Source organism: Pseudopipra pipra, chromosome 1 (assembly GCF_036250125.1).
Source record: "Pseudopipra pipra isolate bDixPip1 chromosome 1, bDixPip1.hap1, whole genome shotgun sequence".
Lineage (NCBI taxonomy): Eukaryota > Metazoa > Chordata > Aves > Passeriformes > Pipridae > Pseudopipra > Pseudopipra pipra.
Genome location: NC_087549.1, coordinates 92,264,632 through 92,289,024, shown reverse-complemented (window position 1 = coordinate 92,289,024; position 24,393 = coordinate 92,264,632). Strand labels below are relative to the sequence as shown.

General features: G+C 39.6%; 1 protein-coding gene across 8 annotated transcripts in view; it reads right to left on the bottom strand.

Annotated features, from left to right (window-relative positions):
• LOC135419237 (E3 ubiquitin-protein ligase RNF144B) overlaps positions 1-24,393 on the bottom strand; it is an 88,749-nt gene that overhangs the window by 38,773 nt on the left and 25,583 nt on the right. Inside the window, exon 2 of one of the 8 annotated variants that reach the window (XM_064665539.1) lies at positions 12,795-12,929. The exons of 4 other annotated variants lie outside the window; for them this stretch is intronic. The gene's annotated coding sequence lies outside the window, so the exon portion shown is untranslated. Of the gene's footprint in view, positions 1-8,317; positions 9,560-10,775; positions 11,115-12,794; positions 12,930-24,393 lie in introns of those variants that run through there. 3 more of the 8 variants (XM_064665522.1, XM_064665549.1, XM_064665515.1) reach the window with 3 other exon arrangements.

Below are 24,393 nucleotides of genomic sequence, written 5' to 3'. Positions count from 1 at the left end.
GCTTCAAAAGGAACAGCAAGAGACTTCTTACGGCCAAGAGAAGCATGCAGAGTTTGCCAGAAGCCAAAGAACAATTCAGCTGACTGAAACAATGAAACTGATCCTTCACTGAATTCTACAAAATGTACTGAAAGACATCTATCAAAAAAAATTAATGTGTATTTATTTTTAGCAGGGATGATCTGAGAAATGTTTTTTTCAGTGCTTGCAATAAGATGATACTTTCAACATCTCTGCCATTTCATTTTGTCAGGCCACAAAAACTGCAAACTTGCAAGAATATGGTCCTACAGTTTCTGTTCACTACAAGTATTGAAAAGAATTTTCATGCAACTTTAGATTGACATCAACAGAAGTCACAGAATAAGTTAATTTTCCTATTATAGCAATTTCTGTGTGACTGCTCAGTGAACAAAACTAATACATGTAATGTTTTAATTTGCCCCTATCTAATCTTACAGTCAAATACGCTGCTTATTGTTATAGAATAAATATGCTACTCAAGATAACCAAGATAAAACATTTAAAACATTGAAAACTGCCCTTGATCCAAATACATCTCCATGACTTAGAAAGCTGGTGGAAAACACTACCCAGAGATAACTTTTAAGTCTTAGATACAAGGACATTCAATGAATCAAAGACTGAGAGTCAAATCTCATGATTTGACCTTGGGGAAGCCAATCACTAATATAAACATTTGCTATTGAGAAAACAACATGAATAGCTACTGACTATACTGAAATTTTACAAGAAACAATACAGTCATCAAGAAACCATAGTAGAGCTTTGGATCCAGACATGAGGCTGCTTTGAAACTAAGCACATGCATTCACTGAAGTAACTACTACTACTGCTTTTCACAACTGGTAATTAAACCAGAGTGTATACCTAAGCCACTCCTATGCCAGTTCCTGAAAGAGCCCTACGAAAGTCAGCTGGAGATGAGGAAAGGACAGAGCACCGAACACAGTTCATGTCTTGCTTGATCTGCAGAGGTGAAAAAGAGAAGTAAACTCCAGTAACAATCCCCTGACTGAGCTTCTGTCTGCTTGTTCTGTCAGTATCCACATTTCCTCTCCCTCTTTTCCAGCCCACGCATGGGAAGAGGAATGAGCCCGGCATGCTGGGAGACAGCTCCTGGGAGTGCTGCTTCAGATGACTCCTTCCATATTACCTACTGTCCCAGTGTGAATGAGCCCCATGCACCCACCTCATCAATCAGGATGTGAATTTGGGGCACTTCTGACCTCTGATATATGCTCCTGAACATACAGGCCTCACGTACAGGCTACTGAATAGAAGCCCCAAACTATGCTGAAATAACAATAATAGCTTCAATTAAAATTAGTCTTACACTCGACTATAGCAGTCGTATTTTTAAAATAACTGTATATTCCCACTTTCATCAGTAAACATTTTTAACAGAGCATGATTTATTTTGCTCTGCTTTTTATTAACTATATAAGACAAATATTACTTTTTTTGAACTTGAGTAAAAAAGTTTGCAGCAGTTTGGCTGATTACACTGTCTATCACGCAACTGCTGCCCTGCCCTCTCCCACCTGATTTTCCACATCCACCTTCTGTTTCCGTGTTTCAGACTTTAAGCATTCAAAGGAAGATTTTTGGCTGTACCATGTCAAGCACAAGGAACACAGTTTCTCACGGTCTCAATGCAGCTACTTAGAAATCCAGATGTTAGTACAAGACTTATAATAAACCAGAAGTGTTCATCAAATGCAGTTAGAGGTTTGCATTCATCATTCCTTCACTTCAATTCCAAATTTCAACCTTCTTTACAGAAATAATTACAATGGAGAACAGCAACCTGTAAACATGCAAGATTTCAGCCTCAAGTGTCTCAGTATCTGGTAACAACTGGCTAGTGTCTACATGACCTTAGCCATGAAGTCGAAGCCATGCCAGTGGGAGTGTTCCCAATTGCTTCAATGGACCTGCTTATGTGTGCAAAGATAAGCAACTAGGAGCAGTTGAAAGAAGTTGCCCCACCTCCCAAACCCTCAGAAAAATGAATATGTAGAACAGAGCACTGAAAGAACTCATAGACATATTATAGGATGACGATCTTACAGAAACCTTTCCAAAAACGCCTTTCTGCTAGCTGGTCTTTTAATTATAAATAACCATGACAACTAATGCTCTCCAATAGGCATTTTGTCCTTGTTGTTGCAGAACTAGGAAAACGGGCAAGAATTCTTGACTTTTTCTCAACTTCTCTCCCCACAAGTTCACGTTCCCTTCATTTGTTGGTCCATCCTCCCAAAATGTGGAAAGCTAAGTCAACAAGGGGGTTGAAATTGGTCAAGCCATGCACACTGCTTGGGTATTTGCAATAAAAACATAACCAATCCAAAAAATACATGTCCTTAAAGTAGTATTGGCTAAATTATATATATATATGTGGCTTCTACTTCACTCCAGGCAAATGGCATGATTGCTCTTCCCACAAATCCTCTCTGGAGACTGTGATGAAGAATCCTCACCATTCAACCCATCAGTGCAACTGTGAAGAGGTCAAGAAGGTTCAAGATTGCATCTTCTCCATTGTGAAAAACTTCAGTAAGCAAGGTATTGCTGGCCCCATGGATGCTATCTTGGACCCTACGATGGGTAAACCTCACGGGGAAGGCTTCCAGGATCAGTGGTTAGCAGAGAGTCTGCTGCTGTGAAAAATCTTCCAGCGAGTGCAATAGTAAATAACCCCCATTTTCCTCAATAACTGTGTCTTTGTAACCTTTTTTTTTTTTTTTTTTGAAAAGGGGAAGACCAGCTTGTTTTTCTTCATTGTCTCCCCAACCTCCATCAGAATGTTTCAAAAATTAAGCACAGACGGAACACATGAACTTTCCCATCTACTGCTCAGACACAACCAGTGCCAGCCTGGGTGTCACTGCTTCTACTTAATTCTGGAATTTTCTTTGCATGCAAATGATTAGCCTGTGTTCTAGATGGTATGGAATGTGTTTTTCCTTCAATGTACATAGGGGTTTAGAGCATGCAATTTTGAGTGATTCATATGTGCAAAGAATTCTCCCCTAAGCCACAGCAACATATAGTACATAAAAGTGTAAGCAGAGGTAGTCTTGAAGGAATTGTTTCAGTCCCTGAACACAGATACAGCTCTTTGTTGCAATGATTTTTCCATTTGCAAACGTATAGGGCACATAAATATTTTCAGATCTCCATGTTTCATTCCTGGCTATCTGAAAATACAATAGTTTTTAAAACCAAACATGAATGTCTTCAAAGCTTCTGTCAGATATCCAGACACCAGTCATTCCTTGAGTAATGATTCATGTCTTACACTTTCCTCTCCTCATTATTACAACAAAGCAAAAGGCAGAAAAGCTTGCAATAGACACAAATACTGACAGTCTCAGTTAAAGGGGAGAAACATGAACATGACAGCAAAACAGTACTTTTTTCCTTCTAACAAAAAGTAATTCTTTACTCTGTCTCCTAATCTGCATCTGGACAAACTAGAGAAGTGGTTCCATGAGAGGTTAGTGAAGTTCAACAAGTCCAAGTGCAAGGTGCTGCACAGGGGTCAAGGCAATCCCAGACATGAATACAGACTGTGAGAAGAATTCATTGAGAGCAGCCCTGCAGAGAATGACTTTGGGATTCTTGTGGATGAAAAGCTGAACATAAGCCAACAGTGTGTGCTTGCAGTCCAAAAAGCCAGCTGCATCCTGGGCTGCATCAAAAGAGGGGTGGGCAGCAGATCAAAAGAGGTGATTCTGCCCCTCTACTCAGCCCTTGTGAGACCCCACCTGGAGTACTGCATTCAACTCAAGGGTACTCAGCACAAGACAGACATGGACCTGTTAGAGCAGGTCCAGAGGAGGGCCACAAAGAAGATCAGAGGGCTGGAATGACTCTCCTGTGAAGACAGGCTCAAAGAGCTGAGCTCAGCCTGGAAAAGGGAAGGCTCCAGAGAGACCTCATTGTGGCCTTCCAGTACCTAAAGGGGGCATGTAAAAAGAAGGAAAGTATTTTTTGCATGGGCAGATAGTGATAGGACAAGGGAGAATGGTTTTAAACTAGAAGAGATTTACATTAGATATTAGGAAAAGATTCTTTACTCAGAGGGCAGTGAGGCACTGGAACAGGTTGCCCAGAAAACTTGTGAATGTCCCTTCCCTGGGAGTGTTCAGGGCCAGGCTGGATGGCGCTTTGAGCAACCTGGTCTAGTAGAAGGTATCCCTGCCCATGGCAGGGACGTTGGAACTAGATGGTCTTTAAGGTTCCTTCCAACACAAGCCATTCCATAATTCAATGATCTTGTCTCTCCTTGCAACAAAAGCATATATAATAACTCCCCACGATGGCTGTGTCTACAACAAGATCTAATACACAGGAAGAAACTCCATGCAGGGGATTTTTTTCTAGTCTGCATGAACCCCCACACACAAGCTTGACTTTTCCACAGTGCTGGCTATAGTTTTCATGAACAGCATATCTTGACTTCGCAGTCTTCACTGATAACAGATCCAGACCAGCACCAAAAAAAATACACCTTATCAAGTTCCAGTTCTGTAAGTCCTACTCTGACTCACCCAATTGCCCTTATTTATGGTCTTTGAAGTCTGTCAGACAGGTACAGAATTTCTCATTAAGTTTTATATAAATATAATTTAAACAAACTACTTTGACTACAGCATGGGTGAGACTGTCTTAGTTCAGAGAGGTTGTCCATTCTGTAGCAAAAGCCAGATTTACATGTCCCAAATCACTGTGTCTGGTGCTGGCTGGCTTTGGGACTCCAGAGATGTTGACTCGCTCAGAAACACAAGGCACAAGGACACTCATACGTTCCACAGTTAGTTCGGTCAAACTCCACCAAAGCAGAAACTGTACTTGCAGGAAACAAGGACATTCAAAGAATCAGGTAGACTGATGACATTACTAATTATGAATTCTGGGTTTCCCCTTGAAGACTGAGCAGATTCCCCTAAAAGTACAGTAGAAAGCCACACAGATCTTGGGCAACTCATGACATTTTTTCATTATTATAATAGAATAAAAGGAACAAGAAATGGGGAACACATATATCATAGTGTACATGTATCAACACATACAAAGAGATGTAGAAAACTCCAACAAGAAAATATTTTTTGTATAGCTACATTTTTCATTTGAAACTGTGTTTGCAATGCTGTTAGTCTAGTCATGTTTTCAAGCCTAGAAATTTCTCCTTGGCACCTCTGTTCCTCCTTGGAAGACTAGGAGTTGGAAAAGTCCTACTTCAGCAAGAAGGGAAGGATGGGGTCCTTTGCAATTTGAGATACCTTCTCTTTTTTTTTTTTCTTTGAGTGGTTTAGTATCTGCTAGCAGTGATCTACTTCATGAATGTAATCCCCACTCAGTTCCCACTGAGCTGAAATCATTTAAAAGAGGCAAAGTAAAAGATTAGTGAACACTATTTTCTTACTGATCAGCACAAAGTTATTTGGCACAAGCATTTCTGTAAATGTTTATCCATGACTGAGTAAATTTGCAGTGTACAATGGCCCTCAACCCGTGCTTCTGTCAAGTGAGAAGGCTCGTAGTCTAGCATTGGAGCTCAGCTGTGCTTCAGCAGAAATACAAAATGCTAGAGGCTGAGCTTAGTATCATTGCTATCTTTCTCTTTGGATCCGTTCTTTTTTGTTTTGTTTAGTGTTTCTCTTTGCAAACAAAAAGAAGATTAATTTTAAGATGGAATGAATGTAAGGTTATTCATGGCTATTGGGTAACGAGGAGAATTTGTGAAGTGCATTACACAGGGCTGCACTTTGGCATGGAGAAGCCAGAAGGAGAGGAGAGAACTGTAATCACCTCCAGGAGAGCATCCAGAAGAAGAGCTCACACCTAGAACCACTTTCAGCCTCATGAAGCTGAAGGCAATGTCTGCTTTAGGATACGCAAGGAGGTCCGGTGGACTCAGTTTACAGAACGCTGGCAGCCTGCCACAGTATTTTGTTCATATGTGCCTGTGATATCCATGAGCCCAGAGCTGTAATTATGGTCTCAGATATCACAGTACTACTAGCCTAGGAGATATTTATGGATCTGGAATATACAATCTATAGGCACTGTGTAGTTTCAGACACATTCAAGAAAACTCCCCTCTCAGAAGAGGAACAGCAAGTCTGTAACAGTTCTTTTGAGCTATATCAAAGCAATACACTCCACTAGGTCTCACCACTAAAAGGCACTGAAAGGTCTGGACACGGTAAACTGCAGGCACAGGACTCAGACTGACACCATAGATATTATCAGAGGCATACTAATGAACTGCAAACTGGGTTAAGCAGTAGCAATGCTTGTTTCCCTATGAAGTGACTTGCTGCTTCTCACAGTTGCATTTTAAACTTACAATGATAATAAGGACAAGTACATGTTTTCTTCTCCACCAGAAGGGAAAAGCCAGACAACCACTTCCACACCGTTGTTTTATTTCTACGAAGCTTATGAAGCATTTAGAGAATATAGTGTAATCCAAGAACCTAGCTAGAGTGGAACAACTCAATATTGTTTGCTATTTATATTACTAATTTTGCCCCAAAGTGTACTGTCACACAAACAAAATCACCAAAATGTCACCATCTACGGGAAAGAAGCCCACGACCAGAAGTGAGGTGCTTGCAGAATATATTTCAGAGTGGCAAACAGAAACTACACCAGGTTGACAAATGCTATTCCCACATGAAGCCTAGGGAGGTTTCTGTGTCCTTGTATGAGCAGACAGGACTTTATGTTAAATATCCCCATCAGACAGTAAGATGCATTGGAGAAAAGGAATCTAATTCTCATCATACTGGCTTGGCTCTGGAATAGCTCCGGTTTATTTTGAAAGAATACCTTCCACTTTACCACAGTTTTAGACACTCTGCAAACACACACTTCTCAATCCATAATCTAAAGCATTACTCCAGCAGCATAACTGCAGCCATCCCCTTATCAATGTGCCGTATTTTCTCCAACATAGCTTATGTTCATTGAGGGAAGGGTTTCAACTGCTTTCATGCTATGGCAACAAGCCAGACACCCACTCACATTCAGGCACAGACAAGTCCTATACAGGACAAGAATCAAGACAATATATTTGTTTTGAAAAATATTTAAGGACAGAGTTTTGAAATTTCTGCTTCCACAAATATTGGAATCCCAAATCCAGTGCCTGCCCTTAACTGGGAGCACTTGCCCTTCAGGCTGAGGGTAGCCAAACATATCATGTTGCTTTGCCTGCTCACAGTCAGTTGGAAAGCTGCATGGGGTATTTCAGTCATGGCCTGTCTCTCTGCTAAAATTTGCTTCTTAAAAGCATTCAGTGTCTGTTTACCAAGAGGATAGGAAGTCACCCTGCAGTGCTTCCTTAACTATAGTAATTCTAAATATTTTACAACTTACAGCGCTCTGTGAAGGAAGATATTTGATATTGCTCTATACAGTTAGGAAGCAGAGTGCTTTGTATTAGAGAAGATACAGAGCTTTATAATAAACTAGACTGAAACATCTTCATTACCAAAGCAGCTTTGCACTGAGAAAGTCTTATGATGAGAAAGTATTAGAAACATACAGTAAATGCAATTGGTTATCTTCAGTGTAAAAAAGAATTTAAAAATGCAAACTAGAAAAAAAGTATTGTATATTTTATATGTGCTTACATAAACCAAATAACCCTAAACCCTGAGTAGATTAGAAGTTAATACAAATTAGAAGTGTATGTTAACATTTACAATACAGATCAACATATTTTTTCCTCCCTGATACCAGCTGTATAAGACTGTGGCAGAAGAAATGCCTTTAGACCAGGAGGAAACCTCTGTGTTTTAAACTCAGGCTTCCTCCAGGTTAATCAGGTATTTTTTCAGTATGAAATGAGTTCTTGTATTTAAACTAAAACATGCTGACAATATGCCATTTTAGCAATTGCCTTCCACAAGATATGTCCTAATACTGCAGCATTTTCAAACACTCCATACAGATATTTCTTTAAAAGTTACACTGACAAAAGTAATTTCAGCCTTTTGGGCTGTACTTGATGCCTATTTATTTTCTGTGCCTTTAATAGTCACAACTCCAGGATTTCCTTTTGCCTTAGCTCTAAGCACCACACAGTCTGATTTTAGACAAACCACAAATAACATTTATTTTAGCTGTTTAATCATTCTAGTCCTTACTCCTTTTTTTTTTTTAAATGCCTTTTCTACTTTCTTCCATTAGAAGCAAATGCTGGCCTTCTGTTCTTTTAGGGTATCCTTTGCTTTTAAGGAAAAAATAGACAGAAAGCTGTATTCCAACATACCTTGAAAGGAGAGTAGCATTCACTGCTAGCTGTGTGACTTTTCAGTAGCTGCACTCAGACTCCAGCGTTCCCAAGAACCACGGTGTCACAAATCCCTGAAGCTTGCAATGAGGAGCAGAGGCAGATTGCTCTCACACGCCCTTCCTCTTCTCTGGGTATCTGACAGCTGTACACTTTTTAGGACTGCAGCAGGACTTGTCTCTCAGCCCCTTTGCCACCCTGATAAATCATCCCCTCCCTGCTATTAGGGCATGCTGCCATTATATCTTAAAAGCACGTCACAGCTTGCATGCAGTAGCTGTGGGAAAGCTGCATTTATTTATACAGGAAGCTTGAGTACAGCACTTCCTACTTCCCATCCGAGACTCAATTCAACTGCAGGTGATTACTTAAACCCTGTCAGCCAGCCAATGCACACCCTACGTCCTGATTTGGGTATCTGTGCTGCTTTTAATCACAACTCCCATCTGAGCTCTGAGAAGGTAAAACTGAAAGGAGCAAGGCATTAGATGTGACACTCATAAAAAAACCCTCCCAAATTAACCTGTTTTAGGGTAGCAGTTTGCATAGCAGCTGCCCTACTGGCAGATGATGTCTGAAATATTGCTGGCTTCTGCTTGTGAAAAATGTCATCTAAAAGAAAAGTGATTTCTTCATGTTGGAGGGGAAGGGAGCAAAAAAATCTAACTCACAAGTCAAGTATCAGTGTAATTTCAAATCTGAATGCTTAATTCTGTCCATACAAAAATTTCACTCTTTAAGCTGGGCTTGTGTGCAAGAGGGACTGGGAATTCTGCAGTTCTGTACTCCAAACTTAAGGGTGTGATTCACAGCAGCTGAGCAGCAGAAGGTATTATTGAGACACATCACATCAAACCCTCAAGAACTTTTCCTGCTGTAGGAAATGCACCGCACCCACAGATAAGAAGTGCAGAGTGTGCAGAAAAACAGAGGGGGGGGGGGAAGTACAGATGCTAATCTATAATTTTCTCTTTATGATGAAATCAGTTTACTTTGTAGTTCATGCAATTATTGCTGGTGTTTTGCCTTCAGTACTTAGATATATAGGCATTTCTTCTGGGGTGTATAGAAGCTCACAGCTGAGTTTCTAGTTATTTTCAGCCAATTATACTGCATCAGAGTAACTTAAGAAAAAGGCAGAAATCTTGTGCAACTTTAATTCAGTCTCCTTATACCTATACACTACAGCTTTGCTTGAATTACCATCATATACTCTTTTCCTCTCGGAATAAGTACAAATTTAAAATCAATCTATTTAACTTTGAGTGTTACATATAATTTTATATTTAGAGGGGGAGGGAATAATCACCAGAAAAAATGTAGCTGTTCAAACATGTGGAATCACGTTGATCCCTACAGTGTTCATCAATAGTTTTACAACAATATTAGGCAAATTAGAGCCATGTCACATATATTGCCACTTGAGTTAGCAGAGTATTTCCCAGCAGAAGCAGACTCATATCCTCGGCAGTGACCAATCCTAGACGGTACTCCAGAAACACCTAGGGCTCAGAGCTATTTTTCAGTATGCAGAACAGTAATGAAAATGTGGAATTCTTTGTAAAACTTCATGGTTAGAAAAGGATTCTCCTTCAGTGATTAGAATTTTAACCTAGTATGAAATATCTTGAGCTTCTATCACTACTCTTTTCAATAGTTCCCCTCAGTTTCAGTTCCTATATTTTCTTCCTGCTGCTGCTACCTTTGCTACTCTACCTCCATCACACAAGTACTTTTTAGGCCACAAAGCTCAACAAGAAAAATCTTCCTTCTCTCAGCCCCTGTGCTCAGCAACACAGCACTTGAACAGAAAAGGGACAATTATCTCAAGGAGAGTAGTGAGAGAGTGAGGAAGAGGAAAATCAAGTAATTTATGCAGGTGTGGGGAAAATGGCAGGGCAGTAGATTCAGAAGTAGAGCAGGGCAGCAGCCAGTAGCAGAGCAGCAAAAATAGCATCTGGTTTGGTATTTACTCCTTGATGGCACAAAAAAGCAAAACCAAGCTTCACTGAAGTAACCTCCAGCAGTCGAGATAGAGCTGCAAACAAAGGTTAATCATCTTTCCTTCAGATAAATGATGAGGCCAGCTTGTATCTGGGGGTCTGTTTTTTCAAACTATGAAAACTAGATTAGTACATTAAAATGCAGACCAATTCCGGACACATCAGCTGCAAACATCCCATGATATTTTTATCCCATTATCTAGTAGGTATCTCTATGCATGAAAGTTATAATGTGATTGCACAAATGTGCAAACTGCTTACAGTAAAATTAATTTCCCTTAAACATTACAAAATTGGTGAGAAATATGATTAATGTTTCCCAAGAGATTTAATTATTTGGAAATGTTAAGATGTGCTCATTCCAAGCATTCCACTTCTTCAGTATCAAATCCTAAACTGTGATCCGAGGATTTACATGTAGGACAATCACTTACTGATGTTCTGTGGACAGCTGGCTATACCTCTGCTTTCATCTTCTCTTCTGTATTTGTCCTTGCTTCTGTGCTTACCCAGGATCTCAACAGCAAAGAGGAGCTGAAGGTGACGTTGCACTGCGCAAGAGTTCAGGCTATAAGGACTTGAGATGATCAATACTGATGGTTCTTTTCATTGCCATCACCTGAAGATGTGAGCTGGACTGTTACAAGCTCTTCTGTCAAAATGATTTCTCTTCCAGCTCTACCTCGAGCCCAGGTACTTCACAGTTTCACAGAAGCACATCTTCTTGCCAAGCTAATTTTATGAACTATTATGAGCCATGCTAGAATTGCTACCCAGCCCAAATCCCTGAATTTCTTAACCCAGATTGATTGGTTTCCTTTTTGAGTCACAAATAAAAAAAATACAACTTCAGAATGTCACACAGTGCCAGACAAGGCACAAGCTAAGTCCTCCCCGTTTGCTCTTTTCTTCAGTAGCAGTGACATAAACACAAAACTGAGAGGGTCCAATTAATCTTTTGGACACTCTCAACTGAAGCCTTTATATCTCCAGGGCTGGGGGAATGGCTGAGCCTTGGAGATGATACATAGCGAAATGCAGCATCACTGGGAACTTTTAGTTGAGTTACTAGTCAGAATACAAATAAAGGCTGGCATAGTTAATTACTAACATTGCTGTGTCATTCTTGCAGCAGCTTGAAATACTTACAAAATGACTAAGCCAGTCTGCATTAACTAAAATTACTCATTAGTTTATGACAGAAGGGGGTAAAAAAGTAATAGCATGACCACTAAAAAGATGTCTCATATCTTACAAACAAAATACCATTAGCAGCAATAAAAACACCGAGTTAGTCTATAACAGTTTCATTATAACTCTATATAAAGAATTAGGATTAGCTTGTGAGGGGAAAAAAAGAAATTTTCACTACTCTGTTTCAGTTTTCAACTAATAAAAAACAAATATCCTGAAAAGTAATTGCTATCCAGAGGTGTAATATAAAACGAGGTTTTGTAACAAGCTTTCTAAAACCAGAGGCTAACTAAGAAAAATGAGTCTTTATCCACTTCACTTACTGTACATGCAAAATATCCATTTCCTTATAGGAAAAAAATATTTGGATATGTAAGAGACAGAGTTTCACAACAAAAATAGATACTAATGGGTAACATAACCAATGCTGAAAACAAAACAGGAAGGGGTTTTGCACAGTGAGTATACATATATTTTCTGAAGTTACAAGTATGATGCCCCTGATGTCATGGACTATTAATAGTTCTATTCAATGGGAACTGTTTTAAAGGAGGATTACACCATCAAAAGTCATCTGTGGTACCTTCATAAACCAGATGTTTTAAAAAAGGAATCTTTATTCAATATATGTATTTATTTATACAATCACAGAATGCTAGAAATCAGATGTCAATGCAAAAAATACAGAGCTATGTAATATTTTGCATGCAGACAAGATTTACTCAGTATTAGCTACAAGAAAATCAGCATCACGTTTTTCCCTGTTTGAATAACCCTATTGTTCTACAGTTCTGACTTAGTATGCAAGTCACTCACTGACACTAGGTTTGAGATCTTCATTATTTCCTTTACCTAAAACATAAAACTTTATTACAAGGTGTTTTCTATTGGAGTAAAATAAGTCAAGTTAAATTATTTTGAAAGAACAGTAGGTACAAATCCAAAGAGCTTTTTATTTTACAGTGAAAAAGGGAGTGGGATGGCACACTGTCTACTGAACATGTATAATGATTACGATCTCAAAATGTGTGTGGTAGGTGACTTACACTCATCCTGCTCTATGAACAAGGCAAAATGCAATATTCATTAAACTTTATTGGCACAGCACACCATCTCTAAACAAAACATAATGGCTTCCATAAAACTCTGTATTTCTTCTCTTTTCATATTTTTTCATGTATTGTTTATACTGTGAACTAGCTTTTGGTATTTGATCCATACAGAACTGTGCTAGAGGATTAAAAAAAATAGAGTCTCACCAGAAAACAGTGAGAAAACAGCCTTCTACCCCAGTGGGTAGGTTTCAGGCGCTTAGAAATCTCATCTTAAAGATCAGTGCAGATGATTTTGACAGTATGTTGCTGGAGTTCCAGTGCAACTTGTCTTCTTGGAACCTGAAAGCATTAAGAGGTGTATTTGCCCCTGTAGCAAAACTTGCTGGTGACAGAGCTCTACTAGCAATGTCACCAGGAGTGGGCACTTAGCCACCAGCAACCAAACAGCTCTGTAATTGCTCTACACAAATTTTTTGCTTTTGCAAACTCCTGCCTGTTCACTAAGTGTGCAAAGAACCAGCCTGCAAAAAGAAAAAGAGCCAAGTTGCTATGAGTCTGCCACAAAAAAGATGTTGATGAACTGCCACTGAACATCAGACATCTATCCCAGGGGCAGCCAGCGCAGCACCTTCAGACCAGGACATGTCCTTAGCCACCTCTCTGCACTCAAAACACAAGGAAGAGGAAGGTTTCTGTCGCAATCCCCCTTGACCTCCTCCTGTGACATGAGACCTGCCAGCCATCAGTTCACAAAGTGATCATCAATGATGTGGTGGTGCTGCTTCTAGTGACACGGCAGCAGAGGTTGCAGGACACCTCTCAGGCTCAGAGGACCTGTGTCAGCAGGTCCAGTTCCCCAGACGGATAGCACATGTAGCTTCCCCCAATGTCATGAATTGATGACAAAAAAAATAAAATAAAACCAAACAGGTTGTTTTGCTCTCATGTTCATGTGTTACACGTACAGAAGTGGAGTCGCTCAGTTCTTATGACCATCGGGTAACAGATGAGACTTTCTAGCTGCAAAAATAGTAACTTATAAAGTAGCATTGAGGGAAACATATTAAATACATGTGAAAGAGGAGACACTAAAGTTGTCCACTTCTCCTGCTTTCTCTTAAAGTCAGCATACATTCTTAACAAAATTGTATAAAGATTGCATGATTGCATAGGGAAAACCTAAGGCTCAGTTCAATTAATTTATTTTCTATTAACTGTATTCACAGTTAACCTCAGAGCATGTCACAGACTTTCAGTTATACATGGATACTTTTTTTCCTATTGACTGTGTGCCAAAAAGTGACACATTCTGTTGACTTTTAACCAAGTGTTTTGGTAATGTACCTAGAAGCAAAGTGATTTCAGACATCAGAATTGCCATCAGTTTAAAAACTGAGAGAGCAAAACCATCCTGGCAGCCAACACAGGAAGCTCTCTCTGTAACAGAGGAGGTCACTCACCTGTCCTTGTCATGAGATAAAAATGTGCACACTATTTTCATGTCTCTAATTCTGCTTTTTCTGTCCTGCTTCGAGGTCTTAACTGCCTTTTTCTCAGAAATATTAAGAGAGGGCTTTATTCCTTCCAACCCAAGCCAGTCTCCTAGGTGATAGTTCTATCTACTGGCTTAAAAGACAGCTAAAATTTGGAGGGGAGGGTGAAAAGAGGGGGTTACCTAATAATACATTTCAGCCCAGACCTTCCTGTTTTAACTAACTTCAGAAGTCAGGGATGGGCAAGTCAGAAATGAGACAAAGTTGAGGCTCCTAATTTTATGGCTATAAAACCCAACAATAGGACTTTCATAGGCATCTGGCAGGCAGGACCAAGGTGAGGAGCTAAAGCATATCTTTGATTCATACCTCTTCCTTAGTATTTAGGTATGACACACTTACCCTTTGATTAATTTAGGATGAGAAATAATTTCCAAGTTGAGAGAGGTTACTCCAATGGATTGGCTATGCAGGGAAATAATGGAATTGAAACATACCCATATAGGAAAACCAGGAACTTGTTCCTCTCTCCCAGCATCCCTCTCCTTACTCAACTTCTAGGGAGGGTCCCCATACCATTCCCCTCCTCCTTATAGTCTCTTCTCCCTATCCTAGTTTACATTTCATCCATTTATGGTGAGGCCAGATGTGAAAGTTTTGTCCAGATCCACTTTTCTCCCTATGAAATTTAATAATGTGGTTAGATAATCTCAGCTAATAGTTTTTAGGGATTTCAGCCTCTGCCACATTAGGGCTGTTTGAGTGAGCCCACTTTCTCCCTGCTGGACACATTTGCAACGGCAGCATCGAACAAGGACACAGTACCACCTCCCAGATGAGAAGCAGCAACGTGTTAAAACACGTGCAACTGTTTGCTGGCAGTGCTCTTATCATATCACAGCTGTAGTAACAAAATCCATGATTGCTTCACATTCTGATCCCTTGTTAGGATAGGGATAAAAATTTTCTTCCTCCTCTGCTCAGAGTAGAGAAGGCAGCAATTAAAATAATCTCCTTGAAAGGACATCTTTAACATGCACTACCCAGCAAGCAGTAGTTAAATTCAACGATCCCAAAATTAGTGTAGTGGGAACTCAAAGACAAGCACATTGCTTGCTTGCTAAAAGTGACGTAAGGATTTATTCAGTTGCACTGGAGTAATTAGGGAAGTTTTAACTTCATGTTGTTTATTTTTGTGTCTGATTAGAGACACATTCTGTTACATTCAGGTGCCAGGTAACAATTAAAAATATGTGCTTTTTACCTAGTAATTTTTTTAAGTTTCTTATAAAACTAGGTATATCCATTTGGGCAGAGAGAATCTCTAGGAAAAGAAACATGAGTTTTACAAGACTAAACAGGGGCAGAAGGGCAAGAGACATACCAAAACCTCTGCTTTTCCAAACACTGACAACATCCAACCAAATATTATTTTCTACCTCAGTACTATCTGCAGTCATTGAAGAAATTACAAGCAAACTCATCTTTTCATTAAGCACGACTTCATCTCTGAAAATCCATTGGCTCCATTTAACTACCCTGTATTTCTCAGGAAGAAATTTAAACAGATCTGGGTATATCATCCCAACTTTTGATTTTATACATACATATGTATTTTCTGGGATATGAGAAAACATCGTCGGGGAAAAATGCATCAATAAATTTGTTCCCACAGAGAATCACTTTGCATTACACAATATAAACAAAGCTTTGAAGTGTGAACTCTGAATTTGTAGTTTCCATGAGTTCTATCTTTCTTACTAATTCTATCTATCTTACTAGGGTGTATAAATTCAAGCTGAAGAAAATGTGTTCAGTGAACTCTGACTATGAGTAAATATTTAAATTTCTCCTTACATTGTCCTTCGGATAACTGTCTATATGATTGCAATTTACAAATCTAGGGAAAAAACAATATCCCAGAATGCTGCGTTGTAGAAGAAGAGAAAGAGGAGAAAAAACTGGCCTACTTGCACCATATGACCAAAGTTAGGTCAGCTCCCACCTTCAGAAGGCAGATGGGAAGAAACTTCTTCAAGACTGCAGGATCTTGAGATCTGCCAAGGAGGTATGAGAGAACATGAAATTTAAGAAGGAATTTAACATGAAGTTTAAGGAAGGTTTGGTGGATGAAAGGCTGGGCATGAACCAGCAATGTGCACTTTCAGCCCAGAAAACCAACTGCGTTCTGGGCTACATAACAAGAAGCGTGGCTAGCAGGTTGAAGGAGGTGATTCTGTCCCCCGTCCTCTACTCTCATGAGACCCCACCTAAAGTAGTGCATCCATCTCTAGGGCCTCAAACACAAGAAGGCCATGGACCTGCTGAAGCAAGTCCAGAGGAGGGACACGAAGACGCTCAGAGGGCTGGAGCACCCCTTCCATGAAGACAGGCTGAGAGAGTTGGGATTGTTCAGCCTGGAAGAGAGAAGCCTCCTGGGAGACCTTATAGCAGCTTCCAGTACCTGAAAGGGACCTACAAAAGAGCTGGAGAGGGACTTTTTACAAAGTCATGTAGTGACAGGACAAGGACTAATGGCTTTAAACTGAAGGAGCATCCATTAAGATTAGATATTAGGAATAAGTTTTTTTACGATGAGGGTGGTAAAACTGGAACATGTTGCCTAGCATAGTGCCCCATCCCTGCAAACATTCAAGGTCAGGTTGGACATGGCTCTGAGCAATCTGATCCAGTTGAAGATGTCCCTGCTCATCACAGGGGAGTTGTACTAGATGACCCTTAAATGTCCCTTCCAACCCAAAATATTCCATGATTCTAACAGGGGCCAAAGGCAGGGAAACCATTTGACTGTCCTGAATATGAAACTGAGAGCATGAAAAGAGTGGGCATAACAATCTCCTGTCTCTGTGTTTTTGGTTTATGCATAGAGTACATTTGTTATGTGGGAAAAAAAAAGGAAGTGAAAAGGAGGAAAAATCATATATACTACACAATATTTTTAACATTGCATGAAAAAACATTAAAAGAAAAAGAGAAAAGCTATATCAATTTTGCTAATTGATTTCTTTCTTTCTAAGACCAGCTCTTAAAAAACCTTTTAGCTTTTCATAGCTTTTTAAACAACATAAAAAAATTACAAATGGGACTTCCCAGTAGCCTTGCAGAGAGCAAACTCGGTGTCAGAATCCAGGCATGTAGCATCCCCAGCATCCCTGTTGGTGATCACAAACATCTCACCAGTCTCTGGGTGCCCCAGGAAGCAAGCTGCCACAGGTCTCAGCTGTGAAAGCAGCAAAAAACGCCTCTCTCTGGAAAAACTGGAACAGACAGGCTGCTTCCTACTGAGCAAACCTCAGAGAAATTATCCAGCACTACTTGGTAAGAACCAAGAACCTCCATCTGAGATCCTTTTGAAATATGGTGATCATCACACTATGCCACAAAAACAGTGTTTACAATAATGGTTTCTCATCTTTGGGTTAAAAAAAATCGTCAGGTCATGATGTGATATATCACACTCAAACTTTGTGCATGGAAACAGAATTTGGACAGCAGGAGAACATAACTTATTCCCACTATGGATTTATTCCTGATAATACTGGGTTAAGGATTTCAAGAGTTTCTGGCAGTTCTGTTTAATTGTTTATTTAGGAACAGTGGTTTATCTCCCCCCAAACAAAATGATAGGAAGTATGAATCAAGACTGTTCAAAAACTAAAATAACAACTTCCTTTGTCCTTATTGATATCATTTCTGTTTTTGTGACCTGAGTGGGTATGTGTTGACTGTGGGAAATCTTTTTCCAGTGAATCACTAGGAAGAATAGATAAAATTAATGTTTTACAAGAAATCAGATGAATGTTCTGTTGTAGTTAATCTCCACTAAACATAGCAGAGTATGACGGGAATGGAGATAGTGACAGTGAAGGAAAAATTCCAATAATCTGCTTTCGTTCTTTGATTTTCTTTCCGGGAAACAGAGAAGTTACTTCAGCCTCCTTCAACTGGCAACAAGTGTACAATAAATCTTTTGTCATTTAGGGATAACTCAAACGTGCAACACTCCACATACTATGATGTTTTGAGTTTGAATACTATTATGGGCCAAGAGGCCCATCCATCACTCTGTTTAGACCACATAAAGTCTGTTACTGGCACTGCATCAAGGTTAAAGATTCTCTTACATTAAAGTGTACCTAAACTGATGATCAAGATCTCTGATGTCTCTATACCATCGACTGCCAAACAATTTTATTTTTCTATAGAAAAAAGGTTACAAAAAGGTGATGAATTTAAAATAAGGAAGACTTTGATTCTTGTACAAGTGTTTCCAGGTATGTTGCTGGAAAAAAGTAAATGAGAAAATTACTTTCCTTATTCAGAAAGTATTGTAAACTATCCTTTTCCTCAGGAATGAAGATTTATTAATTTGGCAGATTTTATGCTCCAAACTTGTATGTGAAGAAATGGTTGAGCGCCAAAACTAATAAAGCCTGGTTTCTAAGGATTTGCATGCCTTAACACTACTAAAACAATAATCCTAGATCCCTGACAAAGCTCTGGAAGTGCCCCTAGACCAGGGGCAGAACAGATTATGGCTTGCACTGACCCACATGCACACTGATTAGTAAGCCTCATCTGTGATGATGGTTTTATGACTGGATGCTACCAGAAAATACACAACAGGAGAGCACTGCCTGCTTTTTTACATCAATGGCTCAAAAAGTTTTCAAGTGTACCAGCAGACAAACAGCGTAATCCACATGAACTCTATTTCCCTAAGAAGTTGGCTTAAGCAGAAGACTTAACTCAAACCTTTAAAGATTAGACTGATCATTTCACAAAATCATAGGAAAAATCAATGTACTTTACTGGGTACTCTTCAGATGTGTGACTAAGTACAACTTTTCTGTTTCCTTATACATAGAAAGAAGTAAAGAGGAAAAGTTTTCATTTGACATTCTGGTTTTGACCACTGGAAACCAGCTTCAGGACTTCTGTGATAGGCTTTCCTGCTCCTTAATGGAAGAGGAAAAAAAACCACAAAACAAAACAAAACAAACAAACAAACAAAAACACCTGCAGCAGGGGTGAAAGATTTAGATTTTTTTCTAGGCTGTGCCACGAACTTCCTCTGACCTTGGAAAAGTACATAACTTTATAATCTGTAACACCACAAAAACCCCTTACTTGTATACAAAGTATACAACACATGCCGCAGCTGTCTTGTATACTTTGTTACAGACCATGCATTTTCAGGCTAAATAGATTCAAGGACAAAGCAGCAAAACAGCAATGTTCAACAGGGAAATCTGATGCGAATCAAAAGATGAAAAGTCAGTCACTATAAAAAAAGTTTTCTAGAGAACATCACTGATGGGATGAACTATATTTGTTTGGAAGACCATACAAATGATCATTCAAACAATACGAAGTGTCTACATGTGCCATGCTTCTATCAATCTTGCTTAACTAAAGTAGAACAGACAAATGTCATATACACTTTAACTGCTTAAATACTAGATGCTAATAAAAATTAATACAAAGTGCCAGCAGAGGAGTCATGGGATCACGGGGGGGGGCCATGGATACCTTTCTGATTCTATCCCTGTGGTCTTCCTTTCACCTTTCCACTATCTTCCCTTTGACCCTTCAATGGATGCCATTTCTGTCTTGTTATCTCAGCCACACAGAGACTTTGGCAGACAGTTCGTAATACCACCTGCCTGGTCATCCCTGCACTACCTGTCTGAAACCTGTCTAAATCTACTCTAAAAGTCAAAAATCTCTTTATGTTTTCTTCAGAATAGTTAGTTCCCTCAGTCAACAAAATCTCAAATATCCCACTGTGAATTTGGCACTAGCTTATGACTTTTTGTGTCTGTAGAAGTATATGACATGCTCCAGTGTGCTTCATCTTGGTTTTGCCTTAAAGGCTTTCTTGTGAAATGTGTTGAACCAACAGTTTTTCTTTTAGCATATACATCTGGGTCCCTTTCAACTCAGCATATTCTATGATTCTATGATCTGAGTTCCTGTTTTACTGGAAATGTAATATGTATGACCATGATATTTTTATGCTTGTCAATTAATGTGTGCATAGGATTATCAGAAGGCAACTCCTTCAGGTAACACCTATTTAACAATTCCTAACTGCTAGCATTTCTACCATTAAAAGTAATGATAACAGGCTGTGCTTTGCAAGACTATGAGCTAAATTAATTAAGTAGCCTGGTATCGTTAGTTTTTATCTTATAGATTTTCTCTACCCTACTTCAGACTGCAGTCCCCCTGCAAGGCATAACCCAAGCATGCAGGAATCTACACTGTCAAAAAGAGCTCATAGCCTGGACTGCAATCAGAGGGAATCAGAGGAAGAGTTATGAAACAACAAGGAAAAGTGTGACTGCAAGAAGACACAAGATACCTTTGTACACAATGAATTTAGTAGAATATTTGATATTTCCTCTTCAGCCTCCATTCTGCCTCATCAAGAAAATAAATAACTGCAATTCTTGACCAATGTTAACTAGTTACCACTGTTGCTTAGCCACAAGTGCAAGTCATAGAGGAAGTAAAGAAGCTGAAAGAAGACATGTTTCTCTTGTGTTGATTTTCTGAATAATAAGGCAAGGTGCTTTTTTACAGACAGGGCCACATAGAAGTTCATAACAACACAAGCAAGGCTGACATCACTGACAGAAGACAAGGGAGTAGCAGTGAGTTGTGGAGGAACTGAAAGGTCCTCCCTACTGAAGGGCTGTGGGAGAGAGGGCTTTCAGCATGAGCTACAGACCAGCACAGGATCTGAACAGACAGTTGGACAGCCACAGGATGGTTAATGGTAACACCTAATGCCTGAAAACACTAACAACAAAACCACACATTTCCTTTCACTGTTTCCAAACTTGGTCATTTTGTCACTTAAAAAAAAAAAAAAATCCCCAAAAGAGCAACAAACTTTTTCAAGCAGTTTATATGCATTGGGACAGAATGCTTTTCCAGATTCAAGAGTCACATGAAACACTCCTGCATCAGTTGATCTCAAACATTTTATCACAAAGTTGATAGTTCCTGCATGTCATTAATTGAATTATAACTACTGGAAGGATTTCCAATCCTCCTTTTCACCTTTTCTTAGTTCAGCCACCAACCCCTTCCCCACTTGTCCTCTCCCCCTCAAAAATCCTCACTGTTTCAGACAGGCCTGTGAAGAACCTGTTTTAGTAATCTGTAAGGTGCTCAAATTGCTTCATCATGACACAGATATTGCCAACACTTCAATGTGGAGGTGTTTCTAGTGGAGTTTCTATTTTGCCATGCATTCTCTCTCCACAATTGGAGCCACCTTAATAAAAGAAGCCATTTTGCTGACACTCACAACTGAGAGGAGCTTTCCCTGGCATTTGTAATTGGAGCTTCAGTAACTGATTGTCCTGAAAAATGATATGAAGAAACTATTCTAGGAGGAATTACCTCTTGGTTAGGAGCTAGAAACAACACGAACTGTTTAAATGCCATGAAATCAAGGAGTGCTCCACAGACCAGTCTGGAAGAACAGTTCTGTATGGATCAGCTTCCTGAAACACAGACACAGAAGGATGCAGAGACCAGGTTCTAGAAAGCTTCTGCCTGTCTGTCTCTGTATCTATGTGTTACTGGGGTTGGTAGTGTCCAGGTAGACGGGTTAGTGATCCCCTGACTCAGCTCCCTTGCAAAGTCACACAGAACTTCATCTTTCATCAGATACAAAGTTCCAAGCCCTACTAATAAAATCAGAAAAGGATCAAGTAACCCAGTCCTTAGCCAGACACATTTCTCCTTTTCAAAGTCCATTTGAGCCATTTAATCATCATGAATGCTGTCTTTATCAAGCCTATCTCCAGTCCAGATTCTCAATACTACCTGGCAGGGTAATTGAAATCCAGTGTGTGCAGAATGGTACTCTGCTCCACCAAAGCTCAGATCTCCTCTTGAGCACTGCCTTGCCATGTTTTTGGATCTCCTCTTGAACATTGTCTTGCCCTATTTTTAGACTTTAGGCAAAGCTTTTTGCCTTTGAGAAATGTCATAGGCTCCAGAGGTTCTCCTCCATTTCCGTCTCCACCTCCAAGTAAGAACAACTTATCTGTTTTGCCAGCCAGCCCCAACTGAACAAGCTCTCCTCTTTTTTATTTTTTTTTTCCAGTCCCTTCCCACCATATTGACACCCACTACAAGAACACCATAATGGTCCATTTGTGCTCCCTGCAGCTATTCGGCCTTTTCTGGGCTTTTCTACATTTATAGACTTCTACTCAGGACAACTGCCCCATATTGGGTAAAACTACAGTAAAACCAGCAACAGTTGACAGCAGGGTCTAACCTGAAAGTCAAAAGGTTCACACAGCATGTTATCAACATTTCTGGCATTAGACAACCTTTAGTCAAGTACTTATACTATGTACTGAGATCATATAATTGCATTATTTGTCTTAATATCATGCACAAAACAAACCTGATGGTATCTTACAAGATTTTCAACTTCTGCGAAGGCAAAATCACTAATCCATGCTAGCACTGTGTGGGAATTTCCAATAGGCCTCCCAATGGGAAAAAAAACAGTGATAAAGAGCTCTCTGCTCTTGTAACCTCTCTCCTTTAAAACATATCTGAGCAAAGTGCTAAATGAACATGTTGAGGTCACTTGAAAACCAGCTCTGACCAGTTATTCAGTGGCTCTTCAAGAACAAAATAAATATTGAACACTTCAAAACACTAGTCATATTTATTATTTACCCTAACTTAAAAGGGGAATGGTCAACATAGGAGAACTCTCGGTCAAAGATACCACAGTAAAAAAAAAAAAAAAAAATTAAAGAGAGGGTGCAAACTAAGAGTTGTTGTGGTAACTGGACAGTGTCTGGCACCAGTAGACTGAAGAAAAACACACTATTGTGTAAAAGGTGAATAATGTCTGAAAAAAAAGTGAAATTAGCACCAGCTATCACAGGGTTTAACACATTATAACTTTAGACCTTAAGCAGACAGTTTCATGAGGATCTTTGTTACCTGAAATCAGATGGATGCTGGTGGAGAAGGAAGTTCGTGGTGTTCCCAACTGCCCACTTGTAGGATAAATGCCTTTGAGACCCAGAGCACCAAACAGTGCACCAAACTACGGTTTACCTCTTTTGTTCGTTTGCTTTGCCAGACTGACTGTGGCTTGCTCTCTAGGCCTCATTCACTCCTCTGCCTTCCTTTTATTTTGCTCTATATTACAACGTGCAGTATAATGTTGTTAAACAATTACATTTGTGAATGTTAGAAAAAAGTATCCTTTTGAAATCATTCAGTGGGAACCAGCAGAGGAGTGGCACACAAGGACCAAAGATGATTCCCTCTACCCACTCTGTAACTGAGGCACTTTAGTAGTGCATCCCAGGCTAGAATTTCCCTTTTGTTGCAAATACATGCCACTGTCAATTTTAAAGATCTGCTTCAGTAGAACTACTGCCTCCGCATTCTTTTAAACTATTGTGAAGAAATATGAACACAGAAAGATCTATTTTTATATCAATATTCTACAGGCACATAAAAGGGAATCTAGCTTTGCCCTCATGATTTATACGGTCAATAGAAAGCTTTAACTAATTTCCAGTAATATTATCCAGTTGAATTTGGTTTATTGTATAGCAAACATATGTGAGCTATAAATCTCAAGAAACAAAAGAAATCTATTTAGCTGTAGGCGCTTTTATATCACCAGTGGGCTTATGTATGTTTTCAGCATTTTGTCTGTTCAGTGCTAATGCCAATGGATTAGGCAGATTAGATATGCCTACCAGTGCAGCTCCCTGATAAATTACAGGCTTTCTATCCACAGCAGGCCCTCAATAATTCCAATTTCTGTGGAAATGAAAGTGTGTCTTTGGAACAAAAGAAAGCACTCAGTCATTGAGCCATTCACAGAAAGTCTTGTTAGTATACATGCATATGTCAAAGCATGCCTGCAGTTCTGTAAGTCACCCTGGGAATAGCAGGACTAATGAAGCCTGGTTTCCTACAGAGATATATCCTACATTTAGCACCCACAGTGTAATACAGACCCTGAGTCCTCCAGTGCAACACAGCTGTATTCCCTATGCTCCCTCATAGCAATCATTAATCACAAAATACCTGAACTTCTCCATCACACACACACAACTCTCTCCAAGTGTCCTCCCACAGCATTTTTCCACCATCTCCTCACCACACCTTACCCCCTTGCTAGGGTCACCACGTTCATCCTTCCTCTTCTATCCAGCTCTTACCAGCCTAGTGATACATCTGCACTGATGGGTGACCAGCAGCAGCTAAACATAAATTAG